Genomic DNA, 15623 nt, shown 5'->3' with positions numbered 1-15623 from the left:
TACATATTTTCCCCTTTCTTAAAACATGTCTTTATCTTTCCAAAGTAGATGCAGGCAGTTTATTGATGCTAAGAATAACTTTTAAAGTAGACAGCATGTTTACCTCTTTCAAAACCAACTTCCAAATTTAAATTATGATTAAGCTTCTTGGAAATGTAATTCTGAGCAGTATCTAATTACTCAATGAGACTAGCTAGGTCCCAATGGATAGCTGAGGCAGATCTTATAATCTGCACCATCATCATGGGTATTAATGAATTCTACCATTTTTTCTTTGTCAGGATTTCAGGAATCAGAATATTCTGAGAATATTTCTTAGGTAATAAATATTGAGGAATTCATGGAAACTATAGGAATTTTCTATGAGTCAACTACAAATATACTGGATCATGCTAAAATGCCTTTTCATCTTGGGTAACAGTGAGAGAAACATTACTGTTTTCATTTGGAATGCTGACATGATTAAAAAAACCCCATTTAATGTATTTATAGCATTTGTAATTCATATCTTTAGTAATAATTGGTTGCAGCTTCTTATTTCTTTAAATAATATTTGTTTATGTTGTATGGATATAGAAAATATTTATATATTTATCAGTCAATAACAAATTCATTTTGCATGATAGAATAGAATAGAATAGAGTAGAATTCTTTATTGGCCAAATGCGATTGGACACACAAGGAATTTGTCTTTGGTGCATATGTTCTCAGTGTACACAAAAGAAAAGATACATTTGTTAAGAATCATGAGATAAAACACTTAATGATTGTTATAGGCAGTGGTGGGCTGTTAGCCGGAACGTCTAATTTGCTCACCTCTGTGGCTCTGGAGGTACCGTGAGTTTGAGCAGAATTATGCTTTTGTGCACGTGCAGGTAGCAAAATCATGCATGGAGATGCAGGTGCGCCCATGTTCCAGTGAGGTTTTTTGCTTCCGCGCATGCAGAACTCACAGTATCTCCAGAGCCACGGTGGTGAGCCCAATTAGGCATTCCAGCTAGCAACCCACCACTGGTTATAGGCTACAAATGAGCAATCAGGAAACAATCAATATTAATATAAATCATAAGAATACAAACAACAAATTACAGTCATACAGTCATAAGTGGAAAGGGATGAGTGATAAGAATGATGAGAAACTAAGTAATGCAGCCTTAGGGAATAGTTTGACAGTGGTGAGGGAATTGTTTAGCAGAGTGATGGCATTCGGGGAAAAACTGTTCTGTCTCTAGTTGTTTTGGTGTGCTGTGCTCTATAAGGTCATTTTGAATATAAGAGTTGAAACAGTTTATGTCCAGGATGTGAGGGATCATTAAATATTTTCAGAGCCCTCTTTTTGACTCATGCAGTATACAGGTCCTCAATGGAAGGCAGGTTGCCAACAATTGTTTTTTCTGCAGTTCTGATTATCCTCTGAAGTCCATGTCAGTCTTGTTGGGTTGCAGAACCAAACCAGACAGTTATAGAGGTGCAGTTGACAGACTCAGCAATTCCCCTGTAGAACTGTAACAGCAGCTCCTTGGGCAGTTTGAGCTTCCTCAGTTGGTGCAGAAAAAACATTCTTTGTAGTACTTTTTTGATGACATTTTTAGAAACATAGAAACATAGAAGATTGAGGGCAGAAAAAGACCTCACGGTCCATCTAATACTATTTCTTGTATTTTATCTTAGGATGGATATATGTTTATCCCAGGCATGTTTAAATTCAGTTACTGTGGATTTACCGGCCACGTCTGCTGGAAGTTTGTTCCAAGCATCTACTACTCTTTCAGTAAAATAATATTTTCTCACATTACTTCTAATCTGTCCCTCAACTAACCTCAGATTGTGCTCCCTTGTTCTTGTGTTCACTTTCCTATTGAAAACACTTCTCTCCTTAACCTTATTTAATCCTTTAACATATTTAAATGTTTTGATCATGTCCCCCCTTTTCCTTCTGTCCTCCAGACTATACAGATTGAGTTCATTAAGTCTTTCCTGATATATGCTTAAGACCTTCCACCGTTTTTGTAGCCCGTCTTTGGACCCATTCATTTTTATCAATATCTTTTTGTAGGTGAGGTCTCCAGAGTCTTCGGAGAGGGGCGGCATACAAATCTAATAAATAAATAAATAAAATAAATAAACTGAACACAGTATTCCAAATGTGGTCTCACCAGCGCTCTATACAGCGGGATCACAATCCCCCTCTTCCTGCTTGTTATACCTCTAGCTATGCAGCCAAGCATTCCACTTGCTTTCCCTACTGCCTGACTGCACTGCTCACCCATTTTGAGACTGTCAGAAATCACTACCCCTAAATCCTTCTCTCCTGAAGGTTTTGCTAACACAGAACTGCCAATAAAATACTCAGATTGAGGATTCCTTTTGCCCAAGTGCATTATTTTACATTTGGAAACATTAAACTGCAGTTTCCATTGCTTTGATCACTTATCTAGAAAAACTAAATCATTTGCCATATTACAGACGCCTCCAGGAATATCAACCCTATTGCACACTTTAGAGTCATTGGCAAAAATTATTGGCAATAATTTTTGATGTTAGGTGACCATTTTGGGTCTTGGGATATGATAGAACCTAGAAATTTGAAGGCCTCTACTGTTGATACTACGTTGGCTAATATTGTAAGAGGTGGCAGAATGGGAGGGTTTCTTCTAAGTCTAACACCATTTCTATGGTTTTGAGTGTGTTACAGGAGTGGGTTCTAAAAAATTTTACTACCACTCTGAGGGCATGGCTTAATTTTGTGGACATGGGTTAATTTTGTGGGCAAGGCTTGGTGATCATGTGACTGGGTGGTCATATGACTGAGTTGGTGTAACCAACTTGATGTCACTCACATCAAGGGTTAAGGTTAGGGTGCTGGCCTCTCCTCAAGGGTGTCAATGAGATACAATTTCTCTTCACCCTACATCTAGAAGCATGTGATCCATCTTTCTGTTCAGTAGCTCATGCCATGTGTTCCTGTCCTCCATTAAACCCTCTTTCCATGAATCCAGTGTCTTTTCCCCCACTTGGAACAGAACACAGAAGGATATTACTTATAACAAAAATACTTTTTCAAGCTACGTCTAGTTCCAGGATTTGTGGTGCTTCCTTCCGCTTCTCTCTCTCTCTCCCTCTTTCTTTTTTCTTTTTATGTCTCTCTTTCTTTCTTTCTCTCTCTCTCTTTCTTGTCTCTCCCTTTCCTTTCCTTTCTTTCTCTTTCTTTCTCCCTCCCTGTTCTGGACCTGGACTGGGATCTGGCTGGCTACTCCAAGAATACGAGCTTTACAGGCTTGTAATTTTCCAAACAACACTTCTTTTTTTTCCCTTCCACATTGGAATTCGTCATATACATCTCCGGCATGCAAAATGCATTCCAATCTCTCAGACAAAACTACAAAGTTATAATTCTTTCAAAAAGAACAGTATGTCTACTTCAAACATCTTCTTATCTCTGGGTCAGGTTCATGCTATTTAAAAATAATTTTATCGTGCAATATAAAACTCACTTCTCCAGAGAAACAGCAAACATATTCATCTTGTTTATAGCACTTTGAAGAAAAACATTCATCTTTTCCAGTCAATCCTGGATGTGATGTAATTAATTAAATTACACACTCTGAATAGCATATTAAAACTTCTTCCCCCCAAGTTTGTCCCTCCTTTTTTCTAACCTTCGGAATTTGGCACTTAACCAAGGACTATTCTCTACACCCCCAATATTTGAAGAATTATTACTTTCCATACTATCATCAGATGGATGTTCTATCAAATCCTCCTCACCACTAGCCTCCTCCACATCCCTTAAATCAGGGTAATTAACACCTTTTACATCGTCTTCATCTTCATTCAGAAGACATTTCTAAAGGCTGACAGGGAACACTCACAACACCATCCCCATGGCCCCTCCCCGGTGGGTAAATGGGGTTAGGTTTAAAAGGAAAATGTACATGAAAGTCAAAAATCAACTCAGGTGCTTCAAAGTCTTGAGCATCCATCTAGAGGCAATTTCCAGGCATGCCTCCCGACCATCCCGCCAGGTACTGGAATCAGTCGTTGAGCCAACAAGAGTCATGAATGCCAGTACAGTGTTTCCTCAATTTTCGCAGGGGATGTGTTCCGAGACTGCCCGCGAAAATCGAATTTCCGCGAAGTAGAGATGCGGAAGTAAATACACAATTTTTGACTAAGGACAGTATCATAAACTCTCCCTTAACACTTTAAACCCCTAAATTAACATTTCCCATTCCCTTAACAACCATTTACTCACCATTATTACTGGTATTCAACATTGAATAAGATACTTAATGATCCTGATATTTATAAACATAATTATTTATTAACAATTAAAAAAATGTTATTTATTTGCAAAAATTATTAGTTTGGTGATGACGTATGAAGTCATCGGGCAGGAAAAGCTGTGGTATAGAAAAAACCCCGCTAAGTATTTTTTTATTAATATTTTTTGAAAAACCGTGGTATAGGCTATTCGCAAAGTTCGAATCTGCAAAAATCGAGGGAACACTGTAATGTTAAAGCAGAGCAGAGGAATGTGGAATCTGGGCGCAGGGTGTGGAGTGGCAGGAACAACCGTTGGCTGGAACTGGCGGGTGAAATGGAGAATCAGGAGTCACTGGAAAAAGGAGAGAGTGATGTACATGCATGGAACTTGCCAAGGTGAGAAAGTATGTCACTGGATTGATTACCTTTTCAACAGGGTAGATCCCATGAAACATTGGTCAAGCTTGCAGCTGGGTTTTCTGGAGGAAAGGTATTTAGTAGAAAGCGAAACTTGACCACTGATGATCAATGGTGGAGTATCTTTCTGAGAACCGTTGGCAAATCATTTGTTATCTTCCTTGGCTTTGGTCAAGGAATATGGACGAGGTCATGAACAGTGCATAGTTCAGTCAGGAATTCGCCGGTGACTGGAACTGGGGAATCTGAGAGTATAAGTGGGAACAATCGAGGGTGGAAGCCATAGTTTGCACAGAATGGAATGGAGGTATGTTCAGATTTGTTAAAGGTAAACTCAGCCAAGGGAAGATATTTGGCCCAATCTTGTTGTCGATCGTGGACAAAACAGCACAGGTGTTGCTTCAGGATGCCAATGACTTGTTAGGTACCCCCGTCTGTCTGGGGGTGATGGGTAGAAACCAAGGAAATTTCAACCTGGAGTGTTGTCATAAGTTCTTTCCAAAACCTGGCAATGAATTGGGATTCTCAGTCAGAGACTATGGTATCAGGTAGGTCGTGTAATCTGAAGATGTGCTGGATGAATAGTTGAGCAGTGATTTTTGTTGTAGGTATTCTGAGGCAAAGATTGAAATGCACCATCTTGGTTAACATGTCCACCACTACAAGCACGGTTCTAAATTCAGCAGAGACAGGTAAACAGGTGAGGAGGTCCATGGAAATGGTCACCCAAGGTCTTTGAGGTGTAGGCAAAGACTGTAGTAATCCCGAGGGGAAGTTTCCCATGGCTGTTTTGGCTTCGCGACAATGGATGCAGGAGTTGACGTAGGCGTGGACATCATGGCAAAGTCTGGGCCACCAAAGTGTTTGGGATACAAGCAATGTTCCCTCTAATTTGTTTTTGGTGTGGGCAGAAAAGTACAATGTCTGAGCAGCACATTTTCATGCCTGGGCATGGATCGGTTAGAAACCCAGTCGTTAAGCGAATCTGGCTTCTCCACCCCCCTCCCCCATTGTCTTTCGTTGTGAGATGGTTGCAAAAGTCATGTGACCTCAGGACACAGCAACAGTCATAAATATGAAACGGTGGCCAAGTTTTGATCACACGATCGTGGGGCTGCTGTGAAGGTCGTAAGTGTGAAAAAGGGGCAGAAGTCACTTTTTTCAAGGCCGTTGCGACTTTGGTCTGTAAATGAACCATTTGTAAGTCAAGTACAACCTGCCTTCCCCCCTAGATTGTTCTGTCGGGCTCTCTGGTAGACTCCTCCCAAAAATTCACAGGTACAAATTTCAGACACACACACGTTTGAAAATTCAAAACAATGTTCTTTATAATGAAAATTCACTTAAACCAAGCCCTCTTTTGGTATAACAAAGAGCACTTGTCTCCAAACAAACTGGTAATTTGTACAAGTCCCTTATCAGTTCTGTGATACTTAGCTTGCAGCTGTGAGGCAATTCACAGTCCTTCTTCTTTCACAAAGTGAAACACACTTTGCCCTGGTTTAGTTTCAAAGCGAGGAAAAAATAGCACACAAAAGTCAGTAAAGCAGTCATGAAACACAACGATCAGATACTCCTCCACAATGGCCAAACCCATAGGCTGCTATTTATAGCAGCCTCACTAATTACCACAGCCCCACCCAACCACAGGTGGCCTCATTTTCTTTGATAATAATCTCTCAGTTGTTGTTGCCTATGAATCGCTCTCTGCATGCGTGGCTGTATCATTAACTCTTGTTCTGAATCCAAGGAGGAGCTAGATAATTGATCTCCTTCTGAGCTGTCTGCCACACTCTCCTCCTCCCTGTCACTCATGTCTTCTTGGTCAGAGGAGCCTTCATCAGCAGATTCCACTGGAGGCAAAACAGGCCTGCAGCATGTGGATGTCTCCCCCACATCCACAGTCCTTGGGGCAGGAGCTGGGCCAGAGCTAACCACAACATAGATGTTTTCTGTGGAGCTTCAAAATGGAGTCCTGATCTGCTTCTAAAAGAGTGCACTAGTCAGACAGATAATCCTTGACTTCTGTTCTGACCCTAATGGAGGCCAACGTTTCTTTCTCCTGAGTAAGACAGTTACTAAGCGAGTTCTGCCTCACTTTACCACCTTTCTTGCCACAGTCATTAAGTGAATCCCTGCAGTTTCTTGTCAGAAGATCCCAAAAGATGTTCACATAACCCTGGGACATTGCCACCATCAGAACTATGGACCAGTTATCAAGTGTCCAAGTTTGATACAATAACCCTTTTATTTTTCTAACAAAGTCCTTCCTTCCTAAAAGGAAGAATAGAAGAAATAAAATGGAATGGGGGATTAAATGGGGATACAAAAAAATAAAAAAAGAAAAGGATTCGGTTCAAAGTTCTGCTCAGATTTAAAAAAATTGAGTTTGAGAAGTGTTGATTAAGCTTGGAGTATTCTTTTGTTTTATCTTTTTTAACTTTAATTATTTTTTCTATTTAGATATATGAATTTAGGAATTGATGATCCATTTTAATAAATTTAGAAGTATTGATTATAAGAAGATATGTAGTAGGTGATACTGATTTGGATTAATGCATAAATGGAATTGAATTTAGAATTGTTGGGGAGATTTATGATGTTAATGATTTTTAATTGATTGAACATAAAGAATATTTAAAATATTTTTCCTTTTTCTTTTCTTTTCTCAAATTGACTGAAATTTAAGAATAATTAAGTAAGAAATTTAGATAAATATTAATTGGCTAAATGTTAGATGGGCTGAAATAATTTTTAAATTTTGGATTAGGTAAATGTACTATTTAGAGGGGGAGAAGAAGTCTGAAATTCATATAAGTTTATGTTTTGTTTTTAGTTTTCTTTTGTTAACATCTGATTGGCTATACAAGGTTTTCTTGGTCTATAGAAAAATGTATAAAGAAAGAAGGAAGCACTAATGGTTAATAAGTTAGTAATATGATTGGTGTTGTACTTTTTGAAGGAATATTAAGGATGGAATTTAATTAAAAGAAAAAGTATGTAACTGGATGACAAATTTAGAAAATAAATTGCAACTTTTTGATGATTGACATTAGTTACTAACAAAATACTGCATTTTATTCATGGAAAATTAGATGGTTCACTGTATTCTTTGAATGTATGTTGAGAGGAAAAAAAATTACACCCCCCAAAGTCTTTCCTTCCTCTCTCCCTCCATTCATTTCATTCTTCCTCCTTCCTCCTTTTCTTCCTTCATTCCTTCCCTCCCTCCCCCTCCTCCTTCCTTCCTTCCTTCCTCTCTCCATTTCTCCTTCCTTCGTTGTTCCCTCCATTTCTCCTTCCTTCCATCTTTCCTTCCTTCCTTTCTTGTTCCCATTTCTCCTTCCTTCCTTCCTTCCCTCCCTCATTCCTTCCTCTCCACTTCTCTTTCCCTCCCTCTCTTTCCCTTTTCTTTCTTTCTCTCCACTTCTGTCTCTCTTTTCCCTCTCTCATTCTTTCCCTCCAAGTCTCTCTCATTTCTGTCTACTTCTCCCTCTCCCCTTTCTCTCTCTCATTTGTTTCTCCTCCCTTTTTGCTCTCATTTCTCTCACTTTCATTCCTGTTTTTCTCTTTCTTTCTTCTCCCTTTTTTTCCCTCTCTTCGTAATCCAGAAGCAGGGGTTGCAGCAGGACCCAGAGGGAGGTGTGGGAAGAGGCAGGTTCTCTTTTGGACCTAGTAGGTGGTGCAGCTGCAGTGGCACCAGCAAAGTCCACCTCCTGGCAGGCAAAGAGCCATTTTCTTTGGGGAGGAGCTAGCCCCCTCCGCTACCATCCTCTCAACTCAGTCAAGCACCATCCAGCAGAAGGGATGAGGAGGAGGAAGAAAGTCACCTCACAGAGGGGAGCTGAGGAGGAGCGATTTGCGCTTTCATAAGCTTTCCTTGCTGGATGGTCAATCACCATCCAGCAGGGAAAACTTACAAAAGCATGGATCACTCCTCTTTGGCTCCCCTCTATGTGCGGTTGCCTTTCTTCTTCTTTTTCCTCCTCCTCCTCCCTTCTTCTGGATGGCACTTGACCAATACCGAGAGGAGGGTGGCAGAGGGGGCCGGCTCCTCCCCAAAGAAAACCTACCTGCCGAGGAGATGGACTCTGCTGATGATGATCTATAAGCTGGAGAGGGCCGGCAGCAGAATGGAGAGCTCTCTCTCACACGCCATTTGGCAGAGAAAAGCCTTTGCTGCTCCCCCCCTAAACTCCCCACTGTTTACCTCAAGAGGATCCTCCACTCTGGCCAGGCTTCCTGGGGTTCTTTGCCCGCAGAGTCCACCTCAGAACCCACTTGGTGCCAGGAAGCGGGAAGAAAATTGGCAGGGGGTGGGCGACTGGGTGTGGTCCCCAGAGCCGGAGAACCCAGAGCTCAGAGCCCATGAGGGTTTCTCCATGCCCGACAGCTTGGGAGAGGCAGATCAGCTTTCTGGCAGGGAGAAACGGTGCCCCACTGCGCAGCATTGGAAAACCCTATACCACGATTTGATTTTAAATGTGTGGCCACGCAGGCGCAGGCTTTAGAAGGAACAGTGGATACAAGGCGTAGCGACTTGAAAAGGCCAAAGTGGCCAGCTGCAGGGTTATCATGGCACTGGTTGAGGATAAAGGTTCGGAGTGGCCCCGCTGGAACGTAGAGCAGGTCTAGGTAATGTAGCAGATCGTCAGAAAATGTGCATGGTGTATCAGGTTCAAGGTCTTGCTTTCTTTGGTCTACAAAGGTATTCTGGCATTGCGCTTCCTGAATTCATTCTTGAAGACCTACCGTATCTTGAACTCCTGCGATTGACGCAAGGGGTAGAATGTACGAAGTGGCAGTGGTTCTTTGGCTTGGGTGTACTCAGGTTTGTGAGACAAGGCATCGGCTTCTTTGTTATCCCACTTGGAAATGTAGGTGATTTGGAAGTCGAATCTGGCAAAGAAAAAGGACCATCGGATCTGTTTCTGGCTTAACTTCCTGGTGGTTTGGAGGAATTCCAAATTTTTGTGGTCATTTCTGACCTTCTACTTTCAGGTGATGTTGCCAGGCCTTGAAGGCAGTTTTGATCACGAAGAGTTCTTTTTCTCAAATGATGTGGTGACACTCAGCTAGCTTAAGTTTTCTGGAGTAATAAGCACAGGGAAACAATGGCTCTCCGTCTTGGTGTTTTTGAAGAAGTATGGCCCTTATTCCAACATTGGAGGCATCAGCTTCTATGATAAAAGGACGAGAGAGGTCTGGGTACTGGAGGATAGGTTCTTGCATGAAAGCTTTTTTGAGATTGTTGTTTTGCATTGCCCCATTGAATGGGGTCAGCAAAATCATGTTCAAGCATCTGGCAAAATCTGTCTTAATCTTGTAGGATTGGGTCTGGACATTTCAACAATGGTGACGCCCAGTCAGCACCTTTGAACAGACTTATAGCCCTTCCGGTATGGCTCGGGACCGCAGCGGAGTCTCCTGGGCAGGGCTCTGCCCCGAGACTCCTTTCACCCCTCCGAAGGTCGCGGTTTGTGATCGGATCGGGTCCGGATGGCCCGATCCTAGAACAGGGGGCTCCCCTCTGTCTGAGGAGCCGCTGCCGAAGCTCCAGAGACAGCGGTCTGCTCTACAGCTTCAGAGAAGGGAGAACCGATCCTCTTCCATAAGAGGACACGGCCATTGCGATCCCCTCAAATCTAGCGGGAAGCGAAGAAAAAGTTTAAAGAAAGTAAAGATTTCTGCAACCTCTCAGACTGAAAAGAATACAAAAGACAAGAAGAATTTAAGGTAAAATTTATTGTTTCATGTTTACAAATAGAAGATCGGAGTACAGAGAAAGTTACAAGTAAAAGTTTTTTTTAACAAGGCGAAGGTGAAAGTTATTAGAAAACACATATCCAGTCGCGAACAACAGCCGGATCTACTTTTCCTCACTTTCATTTTTTGCCTTGAACTTGAACTTTCGAAGATCTAAAAATTCTGGAAAATTAACCACATAATACAAATTTGATATGACATTATGAAAGACTTAATATGCAAAGTTGAATAGAATTGAACAAAATTTGGAATCCTTAAATCTTCGGTAATACTGTATCCCGGGCTCTAATTTTTGACAGCAGAGGGATTAAGAACGTCTTTGCTTCACTTTCTTCTTTCTTCAAACGACAAAATGAAATAAACTAACAACTTGAATATAAATGAAAAGTAAAATGAACTGATATATTAAAGCTAAGAGAACTCATTTCTTGGACCGTTTGTTCTTGGATTATTCCCTTTGGATTACTTGCTGTATTCTTGGATTTGTAGCAGAGAGACTGGCTGCTTTGTCTTGGGCTGTGAAATATAAACTGACTCCATCTTAACAATTTCAAATTCAACTTGATTCTAATTGGAAAATCGTGACTGTATAAAATATAATAACATTGAAATCTCTTTTTTGACATTGTTGGACTAATGAGACTTTGCATCTACAAGGATTATTTGCTATATAAGAAGAATATAAGTATATAATATTGGTATATAACACTGATACTTTGCTCTTTAAATTTTACAGCGTTAATTCCTAACTTTTCTTTTTTCCCCTCTTTTCCCTTTGTTCTTTTTAAATAAAATTAACTTAGAATATATGCATTGCTAACTATCCTTGGTTTCCTGCTCCACTCTACTGAAACTAAAACCTCCTTTTCCACAGAGACTGCTTCTTCTCTGCTTTCCTTCCCCCCCCCTTTTTCTTCTTCTTTTCAGTTATATAATTAGTTTTTTATTTCTCCTTTTTCTTTACTACTATCTTTTCTCTTTGTATTGAATCTCTGTTTCTTCTTTCTTTTTAAAATTGTTTTAAAATTGTTTTATTTGTCTGCCCTCTTTTTGGTCTTGTCAAATTAAGGTAACAAGATAATTTACTGTGAAATTTGCTAACAATTTTATTGATATCTCTGCTATATTATTAGTTAAATTTTATTGTGATATTTTAAAGAAAATTTGTTGAAAAATCAATTGAACAGGTTTGGATTTTATAGTAATTCTTTTCTTTTCACTAAATATAAAACAATAAGCATTATAAATTTGAAAATGTCGAGTACTTCAACCCTTACTAAAACAGTTAAAAAGCAAACAGCAACTGCAGCTTCATCACCCCAAGGATCACCCCATCCTTCGCCGGCACACCAGACTGTATCTGTAACCATGTTTACTAAAGAGAAGGAGAAAGAGAAACCACAACAGCCCACGCTTACAACAATACAAGAGACTTTGAATGCAATGAAGGATTTTATGCTTAAATCACAAGACAATGCAACTCAACAAAGAGAAGCTATAAAAACAGAGATGGCTGAATTTAAAACAGAGATGGCTGAACTTAAAGCAGACACGGGAGAAATGAAGGCACAGATGAAGGAGATTCAACAAACTCTGAAAGAGAGCGAAGATCGAGTCAAAACAGTTGAAGAGAAGACTGATAAAATGGAAAAAATAATGGACTATCTTGAGGACAGAGCTGACTCGAGATATAGAAGATATGATGAATCAATTACTCATCTGGAAATGACACGTGCTTCGTATGGGCTACGATTTCAAAACATAATAGAAGAAAAAGATGAAGATTTAAAGATGACTATGGCTGAAGCCATTGGAGGAATCCTCCAGGCAGATCCCATAGAAATAATGAAAGAAATCGACGAAGTTTTCAGAATTTCAAATAGCTACATACGTCGCCACAATCTTCCGAGAGAGATTCACATCAAGTTCACAAGAAGAACTCTAAGAGATTATATACTACACTGGGCAAGAACTGGAAAGCTGCAACATAAAGGAACAGAAATAAAAATATTAAAACAAGTCCCAAGAAGTGTCAGAGAAAGCAGAAGAGACTACCATTTCCTAACCAGAATTTTGATTAAAGAAAATATAACTTTTCGTTGGCTCGTACCACAAGGACTATCATTAACCTGGTATTCTAAAAGATACAAATTGGAAAATCTGGACCAAGCAAGAGATTTTTTTGAAAATAGTGGAATAAGCCAACTGGACCAACCAGTAAAGGAACGGACAGCACAACAGCAACCAGTAAAGGAATTGACAGTACAACAGGAGGAAGCCATGGGGGCAGCTGCACAAGAAGAAGAGCAGGACCAAGGCACCAGAAGAAAACAACCTCAGCGCGAAACCAAAAAGCACAACAAATGACAACATTGAAAGACTTAAAAATTTTCTCAGTAAATGCAAATGGACTGAATGAACCAAAGAAAACAAATGTTTTCCAAAATTAAAAATCAAAAAGCACAAATTGTAATATTACAAGAAGTACACATTAAAAAAAGTAATCAGAAATTATTATTAAATCCTAAAATTGGAAATATGTATGCTGCATTAGCAGACCAAAAAAAAAAGAGGAGTAGTGATGTATGTGGAGAATTCTATAAATTCCAAACAATTATTTATAGATGATGAAGGTAGAATTTTGATTGTCCAGGTTATTATCGAATCTAGACCTCTTGCTATTGTTTCTATTTATGCCCCAAATGTAGACCAAATGACTTTTTATAAAAAATTACATCAAAAAATAACAGAGTTAAATATTGAAAATATGCTAATAATTGGAGATTTTAATGCTATTACAAATAGACAGCTAGACCACTCCGGGGGGGGGGGGAATAGTAAAAAGAAAAAAAAGAATTTACTGCCTACCACTTTTCAAAAAATGAAAGCAGAATTATTATTAAATGATATCTGGAGGGAAAGACACCCTCAAAAAAGACAATATACTTTTTATTCTAATCCCCACAAAATTTGGACAAGAATAGACATGGTATGGGCTCCAAAAACAACCGCAGAACAAATAAAAGAGGTGGAAATAGATGTTAATACATGGGCAGATCACAATCCTGTAGTAGTCTATAAGAGAGTTAATAAAAAACATTTTAATTGGCAGATGAATAGAAATATATTGAAAGAAAAAAAATATAAGGATTGGATCGAGAAAGAATTAAAAATATTTTTTGAAATTAATAAAAACTCAAACACCACTCCTCAAAATTTATGGGATATAACCAAAGCATACATAAGAGGATTAACGATATCTTACACAGCAAAACATAATAAGGAAAGTAGAACAAAATACGAACAATTAATAAACGAATTAAAACAACTAGAATCTTTATCACAACAAAATATAAAAAACAAAGAATTAAAAGGAAAAATAGAGGTAACTAAACACCGACAAATGCAGAGTCCTCCACCTCGGCAAAAAGAACCCTAGACATAGATACAGCCTGGGAGATACCCCACTCAGCAGTAGTGACTGCGAAAGAGATCTTGGAGTCTTGGTGGACAATCAACTAAACATGAGTCAGCAATGTGCAGCAGCAGCCAAAAAAGCCAACTCAATCCTAAGCTGCATCAACAGAGGAATACGCTCCAAGACCAGGGAAGTACTAATACCACTCTACTATGCCCTGGTCAGACCCCACCTGGAGTACTGCATCCAATTTTGGTCACCTCACTACAAAAAAGACATCGAAACTCTGGAGAAGGTGCAAAAAAGAGCAACCAAAATGATTAGGGGACTCGAAACCAAGACTTACGAAGAGAGATTGAGAGAATTGGGCATGGACAGCCTAGAAAAAAGAAGGTCTAGAGGGGACATGATAGCAGTTTACAGATACTTGAGGGGTTGCCACGGTGAGGAGGGGGTCTCTTTATTCCCTAGGGCACCAGAGGGCCGGACGAGGAACAATGGTTGGAAGCTGACCAAGGAGAGATTCAACCTGGAAATAAGGAAGAACTTCCTGACGGTCAGAGCGATCAACCAATGGAACTGCCTGCCAGAGGAGGTGGTGAACTCCCCAACTCTGGACACCTTCAAGAGGAGATTGGACTTCCATTTGGCTGGGGTGCTGTAGGGTTTCCTGCTCAGGCAGGGGGTTGGACTCGATGACCTAACGGTCCCTTTCAACTCTATTAATTAAAAAAAATAAAATAAACATTAGATTGATGGAACAGAATCAAACAGCGGAAAAAATAAAAAGAGCTAAACAATATTATTTTGAACATGCTAATAAACCAGGTAGATGGCTCGCATATAAACTTAGGAAACAGAGGCAGTCAAAAGTAATTAAAAAACTAGAAGATAAAAATGGAATAATAAAATATGATATGGAAGGGAAAGCAGATATTGTACAATTTTTTTTAAAGAATTATATAAAAAAGAAAATATTAGCGAAGATGAAGTTTTCAAATATTTAGAACATGCTGAGTTACCACAATTAACGGAAGAGCAACAGGCAAATATGGAAGAACCAATAACAATGGAAGAACTCCTTGCAATAATTAAAAAACAGAAAAATAATAAAGCCACTGGACCAGATGCCATACCGGCAGAATGGTATAAAATAGAAAATGAGACAATAAGAAATAATATGTTAGAAATTTTTAATGCATGTAGACTTGATGGTAAAATCCCTAAATCTTGGTCTGAATCTTTAATAACCTTAATTCATAAATCGGGTACAGCAATAGAAAAAATCAAAAATTATAGACCCATATCATTATTAAACGTAGATTATAAGATATTTACTGCAATATATGCAAACAGATTAAAAAGGGTTATAAATGGTATAATTCATCAAGACCAGAACGGTTTTTTACCAGGTAGACAAATTAAAAATAATCTTAGAATGGTTATTAACACATTAGAATATTATGAGCAACATCCTGGAAAAACATTATCATTAATGTTTCTATATGCTCAAAAAGCCTTTGATAACGTCAATTGGATATTTATAAAAATGCAACTGAATAAAATGAGATTTGGTCCTAAATTTTCAAATTTAATAGATGCTATCTATTCAAAACAAACTACAAAAATTATATTAAATAACGAACAATTGGACACATTTGAAATAAATAAAGGAGTTCGCCAAGGATGTCCTATATCACCTTTATTATTTATTATGTCCCTAGAAACTCTATTAATTAAAATAAGAGCAGACTCA

The 15623-nt window shown here is 39.0% G+C and overlaps 1 long non-coding RNA gene across 3 annotated transcripts in view; it reads right to left on the bottom strand.

The window, feature by feature from the left end:
* Positions 1-638: 638 nt before the first annotated feature.
* Positions 639-15623, bottom strand: part of LOC139153609 (uncharacterized) — a 31781-nt gene continuing 16796 nt past the window's right edge. The window contains exon 3 of one of the 3 annotated variants that reach the window (XR_011556857.1): positions 639-2097. This is a non-coding gene — a long non-coding RNA (uncharacterized lncRNA). Of the gene's footprint in view, positions 2098-10440; positions 10612-10649; positions 10788-15623 lie in introns of those variants that run through there. The other 2 variants (XR_011556859.1, XR_011556858.1) reach the window with 2 other exon arrangements.

The sequence above is a fragment of the Erythrolamprus reginae genome, chromosome Z (genome assembly GCF_031021105.1).
Source record: "Erythrolamprus reginae isolate rEryReg1 chromosome Z, rEryReg1.hap1, whole genome shotgun sequence".
NCBI classification, from domain to species: domain Eukaryota; kingdom Metazoa; phylum Chordata; class Lepidosauria; order Squamata; family Dipsadidae; genus Erythrolamprus; species Erythrolamprus reginae.
The sequence above is the reverse complement of the archived record's forward strand: the minus strand, read 5'-3'. Positions and strand labels throughout refer to the sequence as shown.